Raw genomic sequence first — 5,021 nt, 5'->3', positions numbered from 1 at the left:
TTACAAAGCGCGGCAGTAGAATAAAAAACTGGAGTTTCTTTTCATACAAACTTATTTATTTGGATTTTTTAATATTTCAAATTATTGATACATTCAAAGAGTATAAAAAGAGCTGCTACCGATGCTAACCGTGTCGAGTCACATTCGACATCCGAGTGCAAAAGGTTAATAAATGAATTTTGCAATGTAGCAGGATACAAAATTAACACCCAGAAATCTATTGTATTTCTATACACCAATAGTGTACTTACAAAAAGAGAGGCTAAAAAAGCAATCCCATTTACCACCGCACCAAAAAAATTAAGATACCTAGGAATAAACTTAACTAAGGAGGTAAAAGACCTATATGCGGAAAACTACAGGACACTGAAAAAAGAAATAGAGGAAGACATAAACAGATGGAAGAACATACCATGTTCATGGATTGGTAGAATCAACATCATTAAAATGTCCATACTACTTAAAGCAATCTATAGATTCAATGCACTCCCCATTAAAATACCAACGGCATATTTTACAGACCTAGAAAGAACTCTCCAAAAGTTCATCTGGAATAAAAAAGACCCCGAATAGCCACAGCAATCCTGAGAAAGAAGAACAAAGTAAGTGGGACCTCAATACCAGATTTCAAGCTGTATTACAAAGCCACTGTTCTCAAAACAGCCTGGTACTGGTACAAGAACAGACATATAGACCAATGGAATGGAATAGAGAACCCAGATATCTACCCAAACCACTATGCTCAATTAATATTTGACAAAGGAGGAATGAACATACAATGGAGTCAAGACTGTCTCTTCAATAAATGGTGTTGGGAAAATTGGACAGATACATGCAAAAAAAATAAACTAGACCACCAACTTACACCATACACAAAAATAAACTCAAAATGGATAAAGGACTTAAACATAAGATGGGAAACCATAAAAATACTAGAGGAATCCACAGGCAGAGAAATCTCAGACATATGCCGAAGCAATTTCTTCACCGATACCACTCCTAGGGCAATGGAAGCTAAATAGAAAATAAATAAATGGGACTATATCAAAATAAAAAGCTTTTTTACAGCAAAAGAAACCATCAACAAAACAACAAGGAAGCCCACTGTATGGGAAAACGTATTTGCAAATGTTATCACTGATAAAGGTTTAATCTCACCATCTACAGGGAACTTATACAACTTAATAAAAGGAAGGTAAATGATCCAATAAAAAAAAAATGGGCAACGGACCTAAATAGAATCTTTTCAAAAGAAGACAGAAGGAAGGCCAAGAGTCATATGAAAACATGTTCAAAGTCACTAATTATCCGAGAGATGCAAATCAAAATGACAATGCAGTACCATCTCACATCTGTCAGAAAGGCTATCATCAACAAATGACAAGTGCTGGTGAGGATGCGGAGAAAAAGGAACCCTCGTGCACTGCTGGTGGGAATGCAGACTGGTACAGCCACTGTGGAGAACAGTATGGAGTTTCCTCAAAAAACTAAAAGTGGAACTCCCCTTTGACCCAGTGATCCCACTTCTAGGAATATATCCCAAGAAACTAGAAACACCAATCAGAAAGGATATATGCACCCCTATGTTCATAGCAGCACAATTCACCATAGCTAAGATTTGGAAACAGCCTAAATGCCCATCAGCAGATGAGTGGATTAGAAAACTATGGTATATCTACACAATGGAATACTATGCTGCTATAAAAAAGAAGGAATTCTTACTATTTGCAGCAGCATGGATGGACCTGGAGAGCATTATGTTAAGTGAAATAAGCCAGGCAATGAAAGAAAAATACCACATGATCTCACTCGTTTATGGAAAATAAATAACATTATAACCTGATGAACAAAAAGATAGATACAGAGGCAGTAAAGCACCGAACAGATTGTCAAATTACAGCGTGAAGGCTGGGGAGTGTTGGGGAAGGGGGGAAAGAGATCAACCAAAGGACTTGTATGCATGCATATAAGCACAACCAATGGACAAAAGACACTGGGGGTGGGGAGGTGGGATGAGGGCATGCGACAGGGGGTAGGGGAGGCTGGGGGAAGGTCAATGGGGAAAAAAAGGATATATATGTACTACTATACGTAATACTTTAAACAATAAAAAAATAAAATAAAATAAAGAAATAATAAGTGTCAGTGTTGATGTAGAGAAAATAGGACCCTCCTGCACTGTTGGTGGGAATGTAAATTGGTGCAGCCACTATAGAAAACAGTATGGAGGTTCCTAAAACGTTAAAAGTAGAACTACCACTTGGCCAGTGTTGCTCAGTTGGTTGGGCATCATCCTTGTGCACCAAAGGGTTGCTGTTTCGATTCCCTGTCAGGGCACATGCCTAGGTTGCAGTCTGGATCCCCAGTAGGGGACATGTGGGAGGCAGCCAATCAATGTTTCACTCTCACATGGATGTTTCTCTCTCCTCTCCCTCCCCCATTCTCTCTATCTAAAAATCAATTTAAAAAATCTTTAAAAAATATAGCTATGATCTGGTAGAGCAAATCCATTACTAGGTATTTATCTAAAGGAAAAACAACAACACTGAATTGCAAAGTTATATGCACCCCTATGATCACTGCAGTATTAACTACAATAACCAAGATCTGGAAACAACCTATTTGACAAAGGAGGAATGAACATACAATGGAGTAAGACTGTCTCTTCAATAAATGGTGTTGGGAAAATTGGACAGATACATGCAAAATGGGTGACTGAGTAAAGAAGATGTGGTACATATATATATAATGGACTACTCTTCAGTCATAAGAATGGGATTTTGCCATTTGCAAAAATGTTGGATGGACCTTGAGGGAATTATGCTAAGTGAAATAAGTCAGGCAGAGAAAAACAAATACCATAAATTTCATTTGTATGTGGAACCTAAAACACAAAACAAGTGAACAAACAAAACACATCAAGACAAAACAGAGAATAATACAATGGCTGCTAGCATGGAGGGGTGTCGAGAGTGGGGAAAATGGGTGAAAAAGGTCAAGAGATACAAACGTCCAATTACAAAATAAATAAGTCAGTCCAATGCAGTCAATAATATTGTAGTGCCTACTTCAAAGTTGCCAAGATATAAAATCCTAAAAGTTTATATCACAAGGGAAAAAAAGGCTACTTCATGTAACTTCAACTTACTGTGGTGATCATTCTGCAGTGTGTATAAATATCGAATCATTATTTTGTATACCTGAAATGAATATAATGTTGTATGTCAATTATATCTCAATTAATAATTACCCAGAATGCTTTCCAGGCACCCATGGAACTTTTAGATACTTCTTAAGGTGCATTATAAATCTTACATTTATTCAAATACATTGGCTTGAAATTCTGTAAAAAGGGAATATTCCATCACTTGCTTCTAAGAATAAAATCTGTTGCATTGCATTCTAGCTATGAGCACCATTTCAGCATTCAGCTGGTGCTTCCTTCATGGGCTGTAACTTGGCTCATTCATCAGCCTGAAATGGACTAATTTAAAATAGCCTGAGAAAGAAAAGGGGGAAAAGCTAATTGTCTGCAAAGAGGTGTTAAAATGAAATAAAAATACAGAAAATTAGGAGTTGAAGAGGTATCCTTTTCAGCTGTCACAGCCCTCTGTCTGAGGACGCGTACCAGTAATTTGTGAAGATGTGCGGGTATTGAATAGCTTGTGCACAAAGCCAGCCTAGTGAGTGATAACTCCAATACCAGTTTAGACTTGAGTGGATTAGTTGCTAAGTGGGCTTAACAAAATTACCCAGAGCATTACATCATATTCCTCCCACATCTTGTGACAGAAGCTATTATTCCCAATAGGGCTGTGCTAAAAATGAAGTGGTCAAGAATATGAAAGGGTAAAGGGATAAGAAGAATGGAGGGAAAAAGGGGATCCTCATGGTTAGCCTGTGTACTCTGAAAAACTAGGATAGTGTTGCTGAATTCAGAAGTGCCTGGTATAAAATTGCATCTTAGTTATATTTCTGCTCTGGTGAATAGTGAGGAAGATTATGCTTAAAACTTGTTCCTTGCATATTCCATTTCGGAGTTTCATAAACAAATGAGATAGTAAGAATCAAGAAAAAGGATGACGACAGTTGACAATACTGTGTTGTCTATTTGAAAGTGACTAAGAGAACAGATCTGAAAAGTTCTCATCACAAGAAAAACAATTATTTTAACTATGTGAGGTGACTGGTGTGAACTAAAGTTACTGTGATATGTGCAATAGAGACACATATCCAAATAATGATGCTGTATACCTGTTTTAGGTGACACACAATGCTATATGTCAATTATATTTCAATAAAGCTGGGAAAACATTTTACAAAGTAAAATCAAATAAAAACCATTCCTTCCTTCCCTCTTTCCTTACTCCCTCCCCATTTCCTCCCTCCCATTGTCCTTCCTTCCCTATTTCTCCTTCCCTCCGTTCCTTTCTCTTTCTCTCCTTTCCTTCTCCCCTGGATACCATGGCCAGACCCTGGATCCTCACTGAACGTGGAGACATCCACACACAGTATCTGCCTTTAAGCAGCACACCTAGGCTATCTATTGTAATACATAAACAGGAAGAAATTTAGCCAGGGATAGTCTATAGGAGCCGGAGAAGAAAAATATTTTTGCCTTGGGGTTATACAATATTCCTACCAGCCACTGATCCAGTATGTGGGTGTAAAACGGAAAGGATCCAAAGTACCAAATAGTGTCTGCATAAATGCAGAACCGGCCACAGTGGGATGTTTCTCTCGTTTACCCACACAATAAGGTTAATTTCCATAAAGATGTAAAAATTGTTAAAAATAAATTATATAAACAAGTTTCACATATCTACTGATGAAAATGGGATGCAAAATTACTTAAAAAGTCATATCTTCTCATCTGATTGAAATTCGCAAACAAGGAGCACTTGAATTTGAAGTTCTGCATCACTTTGCTGGCAAATTATTTTCCATTGTACAACCCTGCCAATTATCTTGCTGAATAAGAGAAGAGACCTCGGGACCAAACCCTAATCGCATGAGGCAAT

This window comes from Cnephaeus nilssonii, assembly GCF_951640355.1.
Source record: "Cnephaeus nilssonii genome assembly, chromosome: 5".
Taxonomy (NCBI): Eukaryota; Metazoa; Chordata; class Mammalia; order Chiroptera; family Vespertilionidae; genus Cnephaeus; species Cnephaeus nilssonii.
The sequence above is the reverse complement of the archived record's forward strand: the minus strand, read 5'-3'. Positions refer to the sequence as shown.